Source organism: Mustela nigripes, chromosome 5, assembly GCF_022355385.1.
Source record: "Mustela nigripes isolate SB6536 chromosome 5, MUSNIG.SB6536, whole genome shotgun sequence".
In the NCBI taxonomy this organism is placed as follows: Eukaryota; Metazoa; Chordata; class Mammalia; order Carnivora; family Mustelidae; genus Mustela; species Mustela nigripes.
This window is the reverse complement of record NC_081561.1, coordinates 62,121,827-62,136,064: the sequence shown is the minus strand read 5'-3', so window position 1 is coordinate 62,136,064 and position 14,238 is coordinate 62,121,827.

Here is a 14,238-nt window from a genome sequence, read left to right as displayed (position 1 = left end):
TTCCTGATTCTAAAAACCGTGAAATTCATGAAAAGAAAGTCTGTTAGATTCTTTCATCTACTTATTTTTTCAAGTGACATGTTGCAAGCCTCAGGAGGTCGGGCTGCAGAGGGAACTAAGGGAGGAGCAGGACCTCCCAGCACTGAGGCTGCTTCTCCCCCCCGAGCCAGCCCCGTCCTCTCCCACCAGCCCCTCTAAGGACCCCACCTGGCACGCTCTGCTCCCTCTGCTCTCAGCTCCCCACCTTTGCCTGAGCTCCTCTTTGCACCTCCCCTTCCACCTCCCAGGATGGAAACACAACATTGTCCCACAACTTAGACCTGGAAATAAAGCCTATGGGGCCAAGTGGGACTTAGGACTGTGGTCAGGACCCACAGGACCCTCTGACTCTGTCATCTGTCTTTAGCCCATCTTTCTGGGGAAGAGCAGTAAAACCAACACCCAGGAAATGACAGTTTGCAGAAAGATGGTGTGCAGAGAGAGAGAAGAAAGAGTAGGACAGTGCTTAGTTGACCACAATTTCCTCTGGGGACTTTTCGGCTCCTAGCTGGTCTCCAATAGGAAAGCTCAGGCCCACTGATGGGAAACACAGTGCTCCCATCACAGATCACAGGGTATTTTCACAGATGAAACCTTCCCTGAGGAAATGGGTGTCCATAAGCTTCAATCTCCTGCTCACCCATCATTTCCCAGAGGACTGCCTCCTTCAAAATCACCCCTCACAGAAACCAGGAAGAAAAACACTGACAGATTTCCTATTTTAAAAAACCATTTTCGTTGTTAATATAGAAACAATAGATCCAAAATTGAGTCCCTTGTGCTAAGCCCCATCAGCAAATCAAGACTTACTACCTGACCTACCAGCAGCTTCCGCCCCTCCCAGGTACCAGTCAGTATGAAGTAACCTGGTCAGCGCTGGTGAACACTGCTTGACAGAGCCCTGCCTTCCATCAGCAAATGGTGACCTTGCCTGAAACACTCCTCACTAGGCACTTCCTATTTCTGACCCCTTCTGCCTATAAAAGCATTTTGTACATTTTTTGAGGCTCCTCGGAACACCTTCCCAGCTGCTAGATGGGATGCTGCCCAATTCACAGCTTACTGAATAAAGCCAATGTCTTTAAATACACTGAGTTGAATTTCATTTTTTTAACAATGTGTATGATAAAGAATACCACAAACCTTATTTTTAAGTGACAGATAGAGAAAATAATACATGTTATGCAAAGAATATCCAGGATGTATAAAGAACATAAAATCGGGGGCACCTGGGTGGCTCAATGGGTTAAGCCTCTGCCTTCAGCTCAGGTCATGATCCCATGGTCCTGGGATTGAGCCCTACATCCGACTCTCTGCTCAGCAGGGAGCCTGCTTCCTCCTCTCTCTCTGCCTGCCTCTCTGACTACTTGTAACCTCTATCAAGTAAATAAATAAAATCTTCAAAAAAAAAAAAAAGAACATAAAATCGATAAGAAAAGGACAATGCTCAATGGGAGAAACAGAAAAGGTAGAAACTATAATCCAATGAAACACCCAGAGAAAATTCATAGGTAGAAGATAGGATTCATTTTATCAGTAAATGGGAAAATGCAAATTAAAACAATGGGTGGGAGAATCATTTTTCACCCATTAAGTTAATAAAAATTTCAAAGATTGGTCCTTTCCAATGGTGATAAGGTTGTGAGAAAACTGATAGGAATATAAGTGAGTGCATCCTTTTAGGAAATCAATTTGTCCAGATATACCAAAATATTAAATGTCCATCTCTTTCCTGCAAACAAGTTCATCATTTCTGGGGTTTGTGTGAGAGAAGAGACTTGTGCATGTACAAAGCTGTATATAAAAGGTTGTTTGTCACAATGTTTTATGTAACAGTGAAATTTCAAAATAAATTAAAGTGGCAATGAATAGGAAAGGAAGACAATGAATGATGCATCATCTCCAGTATAGGGTACCATGTGGCAAGTTATGAAGAATGAAGCAGATCGGTGTGTACCAAAATGCATGGATCAGATTGTGTGTGTGTGTAAAAACAGGGAAGAATGTGTGTAAGGATCACATGCTAATAGCAGCCAAGTCTGGGTAGGGGGTGTGACTGGGGTGTGAATGGGAACTTTCACTTTCACATTTTACTGAGTATTCTGCATTTGAATATTTTTACAATAGCATGTACTTGGGTTAGGTAAGATAAAAATTTGTTCATGGCTGTTGAAGCAAATGGAAGCAAATGAGGAAGTTAGAGGTCACAGCAGATTTGTGCCACCAGCCCTTGCCCCCAGGAGGGCAGTGGAAGGATGTGCGCATCCTGTTGGCCATGCCCCACGGTGACAGGATAGTCTCAGTGTCTCAGTCTCAGGATGGACCTCTCTGGAGGTCCATCTTCCACATGGTGTGTGCCCTCAGGAGTTGCCCAACACTTTTTTTTTTAAGATTTTATTTATTTATTTGACAGAGAGAGATCACAAGTAGGCAGAGAGGCAGACAGAGAGAGATGAAGGGAAGCAGGCTCCCTGCTGAGCAGAGAGCCCGATGTGGGGCTTGATCCCAGGGCGCTGGGATCATGACCTGAGCCGAAGGCAGAGGCTTAACCCACTGAGCCACCCAGGTGTCCCGTGGAGTTGCCCAACATCTTTAACTTCACATTTGTTCCATCCCCCGAACCATTCAGTGAGCTTAACATCACCAGCTGAAACCCTACTGCACGTCCCACCCACGACTTGACTGACTCTACAAGCAGCAGTGTTCTTTATGTACTTCAGACAAAAATGCAAATGACATATCAGATAAAGGACTAGTGTCCAGAATCTATAAAGAACTTAGCAAACTCAACACCCAAAGAACAAATAATCCAATTAAGAAATGGGCAGAGGACATGAACAGACATTTCTGCAAAGAAGACATCCAGATGGCCAACAGACACATGAAAAAGTGCTCCATATCACTCGGCATCAGGGAAATACAAATCAAAACCACAATGAGATATCACCTCACACCAGTCAGAATGGCTAAAATCAACAAGTCAGGAAATGACAGATGCTGGCGAGGATGCGGAGAAAGGGGAACCCTCCTACACTGTTGGTGGGAATGCAAGCTGGTGCAGCCACTCTGGAAAACAGCATGGAGGTTCCTCAAAATGTTGAAAATAGAACTGCCCTATGACCCAGCAATTGCACTATTGGGTATTTACCCTAAAGATACAAATGTAGTGATCCAAAGGGACACATGCACCCGAATGTTTATAGCAGCAATGTCCACAATAGCCAAACTATGGAAAGAACCTAGATGTCCATCAACAGATGAATGGATCAAGAAGATGTGGTATATATACACAATGGAATACTATGCAGCCATCAAAAGAAATGAAATCTTGCCATTTGCAACAACATGGATGGAACTAGAGCGTATCATGCTTAGCGAAATAAGTCAAGCAGAGAAAGACAACTATCATATGATCTCCCTGATATGAGGAAGTGGTGATGCAACATGGGGGCTTAAGTGGGTAGGAGAAGAATCAATGAAACAAGATGGGATTGGGAGGGAGACAAACCATAAGTGACTCTTAATCTCACAAAACAAACTGAGGGTTGCTGGGGGGAGGGGGTTTGGGAGAAGGGGGTGGGATTATGGACATTGGGGAGGGTATGTGCTTTGGTGAGTGCTGTGAAGTGTGTAAACCTGGTGATTCACAGACCTGTACCCCTGGGGATAAAAATATATGTTTATAAAAAATAAAAAAATAAAATAACAATTAAAAAAATGCTCATAATGCCCTAATTCATAATTGCCCAAAACTGGAAACAATCCAAAGGTCCTTCCACTAGCAAACTGTAGTACTTTCTCTTTTTCTTAAGATTGTATTTATTTATTTGAGAGAGAGAGAGAGAGAAAGAGAGCACGCAAAAGCATGAGCCGTGGAGAGGAGCTAAGCAGAGGGAGAGAAGCAGACTCCGTGCTGAATGTGGATCCTGACACAGGGCCCAGTCCCATGACCCGGAGATCATGACCTGAGCCAAAAATCAAGAGTCAATGCTTAATCGACTGAGCCACCCAGGCGCCCCGGTAGTATTTTCATACAATGGAATACTACTCGGCAGTACAAAGGAACAAACTACGAATGTACACACACACAAAATGGATAAATCCCCAGTGCATGTTGAAAAAGGTCAGGTTCAAAAGGCTAATTATGGCTCTATTAAAAAAAAAAGAAGGACAACATAGTACATGATTCCATATATCTGACATCCTGGAACAGACAAAACTATTGGGACAGAAATCACTGATTGGGAGAATTTGGGTGGGTGGGGAGAATGGTCTGTCTATATCCGGGTTGTATTGATGGTTCCATGACTGTGATTTGTCAAACTCCTAGAACTGTACACTGTGTGTGCAAACCACACCCCCAATGCAAGTAACAAAAGAGAGACATTTGTCTCATGCCAGAGAGTCTGCTCACTGCAGCCTCCTCTGCCTGCTCTATGCACATGGAGCACATCTAAGCCAGAGCTTTCCTTCCTTCCATTCCCATTTTTATTCCTCTTTTTTCCTCTTCTTCCTCTCCTTATTCTTACCCAGCAGAAAGCTCCCATCAAGTGGAGCCCTCCATGCACCCCTGTGCAGACACCTGTTGGAGTGATGAGGTTCTTAATGGTAAGAATGGTAAGTGTCTTCTCTCAACAGAATCTTGTCTCTATGTCTTCCTTCTGCAGATGGAGAAACTGAGGCCGAAGACGAAAGAGAGCTCCTCTATTGCATCGATGCCCTGTGCCCCCAACCTTCCTACCATGTGGCCTTCAGAGACCATTCCATGGGGACACTGAGAGGGGCTGTCATGGTGAACAACTTACCTTAACCATTCTGGAGGATCCTAACTGTGGTCTGCCAGGGAGGTAACAAAACATGGAAAAACATGTCCTTTCCAACAACCTCTCCACTATGCCCTGTCCCAAAATTCTCATCAGAAGAGTCCATGGGGCCCTGTGTCTGGGAAAAGAGACTGGTTTTTCAGATTGAACCCCGAGCTTTGCCATGATTATAGACACAACCTGAATGAGCTTCATCTGTCAGCCCATTGAGCAGCTATCTCAGCGAGAATGTGTCTCTCAGGACTTCAGGGATTCAGAAATCCCCCTTCTGGAATGTATCCCACAGATACACATATGTGAAATGACATATGCAGATGCCTGTTTATCACAGTGCCGTGTGTAGTTCCAAAAGATGGACAACCACCTAAATGTCCAAGCTTTTATACATCTGTTCAATGACATTCTCTGCACTTTTGTAGGATGAGGAAGCTCCCTGTATCAAGGAAGCACCCTGATAAAGAGTGATCACAAGATACTTTGCATTTGGTTAGGTTCAAAATTCTAACTACAATATGCTAGCTTTTGTGTTTTTAAAAATGTGGAAATTAAGGATTTATACTTACATTTGTTTAAAAAACTCTTGAGCAAAACAATAAACCAGTAATAATGGTTTTCGAGGGTTCCTGGGTGGCTCAGTGGGTTAAGCCTCTGCCTTCAGTTCAGGTCGTGATCTCAGGGTCCTGGGATCAAGCCCCACATTGGGCTCTCTATTCAGCAGGGAGCTTGCTTCCTCCTCTCTCTCTGCCTGCCTCTCTGCCTACTTGTGATCTCTCTCTGTCAAATAAATAAATAAAATCTTTTAAAAAAATAATAATAATGGTTTTCAGGGTAGGATAGAAGTAAGTGATGGGGGACAGTGTGGAATAGAGATGTTTCACTTTTTAGATACGTTTTTATCTGTTTGTTTCACTTTTTAGATACGTTTTTATCTGTTTTTTGAACCACTGAAGTTTTTCAGACTTAAATTTTGAAAAATGATTATGCAAAACTTCTGTGTCTGGGGAGATGGAGTGAATGTACTTTTCTCTCTTCTACCCTCTAAGCAGAGCGCAAACTCCTGGACATTGTTATATGTAAAACAAACACATGACTGCAGGTTGGAGGAAGAGAAGCGTCAGAACCTGAGGGCAGCACTACGGCCAGTTCTCTGGGTTCCATTTTACCTCTCACCTCCCAATCTGGGTCCTGGAGAAGCTGCAACCAGGACAGGCCAGGAGGCTCAGGGGGGGCAAAAAAAAAGTCCCTTTAAAAAAAAAAAAAATGCCTGCTTGCTCTGGCCAGAGGACCAGGAAAAGGCAATCTACTTTTAGGCACCAACTGTTCTATTCCAGCCAAACCCCATCCCATCAAATCCTGAGAGGGGAGCCTAGACCCCACCCCACCCCCATGGCCAGGCTGTAGGAAGGCACCCCCATCACCCAGCAGCAGAGCCAGGGAAGGCCAAGTAGGAAGCCAGGAATTTCCACTCCAGGGGGTAAAAATCAGTGGGGGACTGGACTTGCCCACCACCACCACCATCCATCAGACAAAGTCTTGTAGTGGTGAGGCTTTCCTCCCCCTCCCTGTGGGGTGATGTCCAAGGACTAACGGAACCCAGGAGGCCAAGAGGAGAACCTAGACTTCCACCCACACATGGCAGTAATAAGGGGGCACACACCTTCACCTACTGTCGGCAGAGGCCCGTTAAAACATAAGATTTCAGGGCGCGTGTTGGCTCAGTTGTTAGACGACTGCCTTGGGCTCAGGTCATGATCCCAGATCTGGTGTCTTATAATGTAAGACCCAAAATGCCCATGTTTCCATCAAAACTTATTTATTACACCAAACACCAAAATGATCTCAAACTGAATGAGAAAATACAATGGAAAGACACTAACACTGCGATCCATAGGTGTTAAGATGTCTCTATTAACAATTAGGCAATTATTGATAAATTAGACTTAAGTTGACTATACTATTTTTTAATTTTCTCTTTGTTTCTTCCACATTTTTCTGTTTTCTTTTTCCTGCTTTCCTGTAGGTTCCCAGATGTTTTAGAAGATCGTCTTAATTTATCTATAGAGTTTTTGAGTATATTTTTGCATTTTGTTTTAGTGGCTACCCTATGTATCATATTACATATATATAACTTACCGAGATATTACATTATATATGTGTAACCTGTATTGACATTTTACCAGTTTGCATTATATGTAGAAAACTTACCCTTTCCCATTTATAATATAGCAATGATAATAATAAAATAAGATGGCAGAAATCAATGAATTGAAAACAGAAAAATAATAGGGAAATAAATAAAATGAAACAAGAAGCTGGTTCTCTGAAAAAATCAATAAAACTGACAAACCTCTAGCAGGACTGACACAAAAAAAGAGAAAAGACACCAGTTCCTAACATGAGGAACAAAACAAGAATATTACTACATTTCCTGCACACGTCAAAGAGACAACAAGGGAATACTATGTACAACTCCACACACAAATTTGACAAGGTAGATGAAACAAACCAATTCCTAAAAAAGTACAAACTACCACTCACCCATTATGAAATCGATCTTGTGAATAAACCTGTAATTATTAATGTAACCTATTAATAAGCCTATAATTGTTAATGTAATATGTAACTTAAAACCTCCTGAAAAAGAAATTTCCAGGCTCGCATATTTCTACTTGAGAACTGTACCAAACTTTTAAAGAATTAATGTCAATTCTACATAATTTCTTCTGGAAAATAGAAGAATGAAGCTAGAACTACCAAAAACCAAAGACAATATAAAGAAAAATAACCTACAGATTGATGTCCTTCAAAATATAGGTGTAAAAAAACTTTTAAAAATATTAGCAGATAGAATTCACCAATGTATAAAAATATTTATATACCATGACCAAGTGGAGTTTATTCCAGAGATGCAAACCTGATCCAATATCTGAAAATCAATCAGTGTAATTCACCATATGAACAGGCTAACCAGAAAAAAAACCACATGATTTTATCAATCAAGGTACAAAAAACACTTGAAATTCAACATCCATTCATGACACCCTTAGAGAATTAGAAATAAAGAAGAACTTCCTCAAGATGATAAAGAACACCTATTTTTAAAAAGTCCTACAACTGACATAGTAAGTGGTGAAAGATTGAGTGTTTCTCCCTAAGATCAGGAACAAGACAAGAATGTCCATTCTCACCACTGCTATTCATATAGTGCTGGAAGTTCTAGACAATGCAATAAGACAAGAAAAGGAAACAAAAGGCATACATATTAGAAAGGAAGAAATAAAATGTTCCCATTTGCAGATGACATAACGATCTATGTAAAAAGAAAAAAAAAAAGTCCCAAGAAATCTACAACAGAAAAATTCTAGAACTATAAGCAAATTCAGCAAGTCACAGGATATAAGAATTAATTTTATTTCCATCTACAACAATAATCATGCAAACATCATAATTAACAATACAATACCATTTACAGTCATTCACAAAAGGTAAAATACTCAAATACAAACCTAACAAAACATGTGCAGGGATTACATGTTGAGAGCTCAAGTGAAAGAAGTCGAAGAAGTTCTAAATAGATGAGTGTTCATGGATTGCAAGACTTGATATAGTAAGAATGTCAGTTCCTCCAAAATCGATATAGAGATTCAATGCAATTTCTATTAAAATCCCAGAAAGACAGACAAGATTCTTCTAAAGCTTATGTGGGAGGGCAAAGGAGCTAAAGAGCCAAAACAACTCTGAAGAAGAATAAAGTGGGAGGAATCATTCTACTCAGTTTCAAGGCTTAAATTACAGGCTGCAGTAATAAAACTGGGGAGTATTGGCAGAGGGATCAGTAGAAGAGAACAGAGAACCCAGAAATAGACCTACATATGATTATCAGCTGATTTTTTATTTGAAATATTATTAATTGAAATATACTTGACATATAACATTGTATAAATTTAAGATGGACAGCTGATTTGATACATTTTGATTTGATACTGTAATAAGATTCCCATTGTAGTGATAGCACCTCCAGCACATCACATAATTATCATTTCTTTTTTATGGTGGGAATAACAAAGATCTAGTCTCTTCACAAGTTTAATGATTGTAATACAGTATTGTTGTCCATAGACATCAGATCTCCAGGACTTGCTTGTCTGTGAGGTACGCACCCTTAAACAACATCTCTCCTATTCCCTCAACCTCTGCATTCACCACTTCATTCTTTTATGAGTTTGGCTTTGTTAGATTCCACATATCAGTGATATACAGTATTTCTCCATCTGACTTATCTCACTTAGTATTAATGTCTTTAAGATTCATCCATGTCATAAGTAGTCAAATGCTCTTTTACAAATATACAGAAGCAATTCAATGGAGGAAGAATGGTCTTTTCAATGAATGTTGTGGGAGCAATTGGATATCTATAAGCAAAAAACAAACAAGATATTTGACCTAAAACTCACACCTTATACAAAAATTCACTCAGAATGGAACACAGGCTTAAATGTAAGACATAAAACCATAAAAATTTAGAAGATGACATAGAAGTAAATTTTGGAGACTTAGGACTTAATGAAGAATTCTTAGATGTAACATCAAAAGTATGATTCAATCCGTAAAAGAAAAAAAAATCCATAAATGGTCTTCATCAACATTTAAAACTTTTGCTCCACAAAAGACCCTGTTATGAGGATGTTAAGACAATCTACAGACTAGGAGAAAATATTTGCCAATCACACATACGACAAAGAACTCCTACCTCAATTTATCAAGAACTCTCAAAACTCAACAGTTCAAAAAAAATCTAATTAGACAATGGGCAAAAGACATGAGCAGACATTTCACCAATGGCAAATAAGCACATGAAAAGATGTTCAATATCATTAGCCATTACGTAAATGCAAATTGAGACCAGGATGAGATATTACTATGCACCTCTTACAGTAGCTAAAATTAAAAATAGTGATGTTACCAAATGTTGACAAGCATGCAGAGAAACTGGATCTTTCCTAGATTGCTAGTGGAAATGTAAATGGTAAGCTACTCTGGAAAATAATTTGACTGTTTCTTCTAAAAACTACACATACACTTAACGTAAGAAACAGCAATTGCGGGCGCCTGGATGGCTCAGTCAATTGAGCAGCCAGCTCTTAATTTCATGATCTCAGGGTGGTGGGATGGAGCCCAGGATCAGGCTCTGTGCTCAGCAGGGAGCACTCTTGGGCTTCTCTGCCTCTCACCCTTGACCCCTCCCCCTGCTCCTGCTCCCTCTCTCTGTAAAGTAAATAAATCAATCTAAAAAGGAAGGAAGGAAGGACGGATGGACAAGGAGGAAGGAGGAAAGGAAAGAGGAAGAAAGGAAGAAGGAATCCTTAGGGCAATTGCACTCTCGGGAATTTATCCTAGAGAAATAAAAATTTTTGTCTATGTAAAAACCTATATATGACTTCATAGCATCTTCTTTCTGATAGCCAACAACTGAAAACAACCCAGATGTTCCCCAGCAGATAAGCAGTGATACTTCCATGGAATGTTCACCATTAAAAGGAATCACAGGGAATCAAACTGATTCTGATACATGCAACAACTTGGATGGATCTCAGTTGTTGTTATTGTTTTTTTTTTTTCCTGAGTGAATTTAAAACAGTTTCACATACTGTTTGATTCCATTGTATAAAACTGTTTGATTCCATTGTATAAAACTCTGGAAATGACACCACTGTAGAGATGGAAAACATTAAGGGCTGTCAATGGTTAAGAATACTGGTTGAGGGAGGAATGGGTGTGAATATAGAGGGGTAGCACCAGGGAGGTCTTCGTGGTGCTGGAATAATTCTCTATCTTGGTATCTTGATTGCACCGCTGGTTTCGAGAATCCACATGTGCAAGGCATGGGTACCCAGGACGTCCCTCTACTATCTTCGAATTTTTTATTAATCTATAATTATTTAAAAAGTTAAAAGGCGTCTTAAAAATGAGTGTAGGAGTCATTTCATGTCTGTCTTCTCCATTGAACTGTGAGCCCTTCCAGCCCAAGGTTTAAAGAAGAGGAGGGGCGGGCTGGGGGAAGGCTTCCCTCTTGACTTCCCACACAGCCAAGTGCATGGCAGGCCCTTATACATGTTTGTTGAGGGTAATAATCCTGGTGTTACGGGGACACAGCTCTGGGATGTTTGCAGCCAGACCTTTCTAGGTCTGTTTGGCCTCTGGGAAGGAAACTTTGTTAAGGAAGGCAAGAAGGTAGAAAGACGCGGCCGGCGACAGTCATATCCTACCTAGCCCACTAGAGGGCAGCAGAGGATGGAGAACGGTTCCCAGCTCCTCACTGAGATGGGCAGAATCTCCCGGGAAGGGCGCAAGATCGGCCCAGTAATCCTCTGCCCACCCAGACCGTTGCAGGTGCAAAACCAGCTTGGGCAGTCCCAGGGCCTGATAAGGAGGGAGTCCCAGGGCGCCTGGGTGGCTCAGTGGGTTAAACTGCTGCCTTCCACTCAGGTCATGATCTCAGGGTCCTGGGATCGAGTCCCGCGTTGGGCTCTCTGCTCAGCAGGGAGCCTGCTTCCCCCCCCTCTCTCTCCCTCTGCCTGCCTCTCTGCCCACTTGTGATCTCTGTCTGTCAAATAAATAAATAAAATCTTTAAAAAGGGGGGAGCCCCAATGCCAAGCCAAAGGAGGGGTCTCCTGACCTTGCTATTAACGATGGGGAAGGAGCACAGAGCGGGCTCAGTGTGCTCATCCCCTGCCTCCCCTTCTTTAGTGCCATTTGAGGTTCAGGAGCTCCCCACACAGAGCAGCTTTCTCTTCACCGTCAGGGACAAAGTTGCTCAAAGAGCCTGAATTTCAGAGAGGAGACAGACCTCTGACACCCGCTTAGGGTGTAGGTATAGGGAAAAGGACCTTGAAACACTTCCAGAGACGGACTTGGAAGCTTTGGGCACCTGCTAAAGACGTTTTCTAGATGATTCTTCAGGGTCAAAGGGAGGGAGAGCTTTCTAGAATGGAGGTCAATATTACACTCTTGACACACTCAAAGCGGGCAAGAGAGCATGAAAACGGGTAAATCACTCTGCCGCTTACTAGCTGTATGTTTTTAAACAAAATACTTTGCCTCTCTTGGCCCTAATTTCCTTGTCTGTATAGTGAGGGAAATCGTAGTTCTCTCTCCAGGAGTTAGTCGGATGGTTAAATAAAGTAACTGAAGCAAGCGCCTCTCGAGGCACCTGGCACCTGGCACCGGTCACTAAACCTGTTCCTGCGCCCCCTGCGGTCTCTGGTACGTTCTGCACCCTGTACCGACTCCGGCTGCAGTATCGTCCTCGGCCACCGGGCGGCGGTGCGGGACCACAGTGCCCGTCGGCGCACAACCAGACTCAGTGGGAGGGGGAAAGAATTCCGCAGCCTGAAGAGCAGCAGAATTGGAGCGTCGGAGAGATTAGGTCTTAGCCTCCTGTGCCAGAGTTGCTCTCGATCCGACTCTCCAGAGTCTCCGCAGCCCGCAAAGGCCCAGCTAGGCAGAGCAAAGGCAGCAGATGGGGTGGGGCATCAGAAAGTGAAGAGGAAAGTGAAGTGGAGATCATCAGGCTGGGGATCCTCACCCACAGCCCAGACTCTCAGACTGGCAGATTTAACGACCCTATCCATTGCCCCATTCCGGCACCTTCCTAAAATTAGGGGTGGGAGGGACAGAGTACCTTTCCCGACATCTCCTGAGCCCCTTCTGGAGCGACCTTGCTGAAGCTTGTCCCCTTGGTATTTTGGACAGAGACCCCTTTAGAGATCTGGGTTAAGATACAGACCTGGAAACCGCGGACGTGTTAGTTAAATTCTCTTTATTTTTTATTATTATTATTTTTTAACCATAGATCAAGTTGTTTCAGTCCCATGTTCATGTTTAAAAATTCTCCGTGGCTCCGAAATCACGCCTGGTCTATAATCCCAAACTCCACACCATGACCTACGAAGCTGGGCCTGACCTTCCACTTCACCTCCTTCCTCTCTCCTCCCTGCCAGGCTGTACCCCAGGCTTCCCACACCCTTTGCCTGGGACTCTGTCCCCAGAAGTGTGCATGGCTCGTTCTGTTATTTCATTCAGGCCTCTGCCTCCTCCCCAGAGAGGCTCTCTCCAATCCAGTATAATCTTTCATTCTCCCCGCGGAGGGCTCCTCTGCCTAACTTCATATGATGGGTCCCAGGCTATCTGTTTTCCTGTCTTTCTGTCCCAGGAGAATGGAAGTGCCCAGAGGGCCAGCCTCTTGGCATCCTGTTTCTCTGTGAGTCGGAGCTTAATCAATATTTGTTGAATAAATTCATGACTTAATGAATTAATCTACAAAATGTGGAGGCTCAGGAAGAGTCATGGTGGTGACAGCTTTTTGGACATTTCATTCACTATATTAGTGTGCACCTATTTTGTGCCTACTGTACAGGTCCTTAGGGATCATCATTGTTCTTACTCATTGCCACAAAGAGAGTGCGATGGGAAGTAAATCTGATCTGGGCCCAAAGCGCAGACCCTAGGCTCTGTCCATCCTCTTCGCTTCTCACTTTCCAGTTTTGGAGGCAGCCATCGTGCTAGCAGAGAGCAAAGTGCTCTGGGAGCTAGAGGTTCCAAGGGGAGGCGGGTGGTCTCTTCACTGTCCCCTACCCCCATTCAGCCCTCTGGCCCTTAAGTCTCCAAGAAGCAAGAAAGAGGTCAGAGAGGTCCCTCTCCCTCGCTCTCCTCCATCTCGGATTGCTGCACGCTCTTCCCTCTTCGCCTGAGAGCCGGGTCGCCCGGAATTTGTATCTCGGTTCCGGCCCAGGGCGGCTCGAGCCTCGGGAATTTCCGGCTAGGGTCACAGGATACGCACAGGGAAACACCGGCCCGGAGAACCGCGCTCTTCCCGCGGCGGGCGGAAGGCGAAGAGCGAGTGGGGCCCGCGCGCAGCGGTAGTGGGTGTTGGCGAGACCCGGGAGGCAAACCTCATGGAGCGAGGGCGTAGCGGGAGGACAGCGGAGAGCAGCCGGTTCCGGAACGTCTGACGGCGAGCCCCGGAGGTTGTCCGCGCGAGTAACAAGTGTGCGATTTTGTGTGCCACTGACGTGTGCACGTGGGCACCTACAAGCTCCTGAGCAGGCTGGGTGCACGGAGCTTCAGTGTTCACACAAAGAGCGTGTAGACGGGGAACGTTTAAATCGGGGCGGGGAAGAGGAAAAGATCCCCGGGAGCCTGGGGAGGAGGATGGGGGATAAAAGGCACGACCTCGGCTGGGTTCTAGGCGCGGGTGCTCCGCGAAGGGACCCGCCACCAGGTTACAAGCGCGTGGTGGGAGATTGCCTGGACCAGCTTCTCCCCTATTCTCTGCAGAACTTTTTCCCCCTCCCTCTTCCCTCGCTCTGCCTCTCT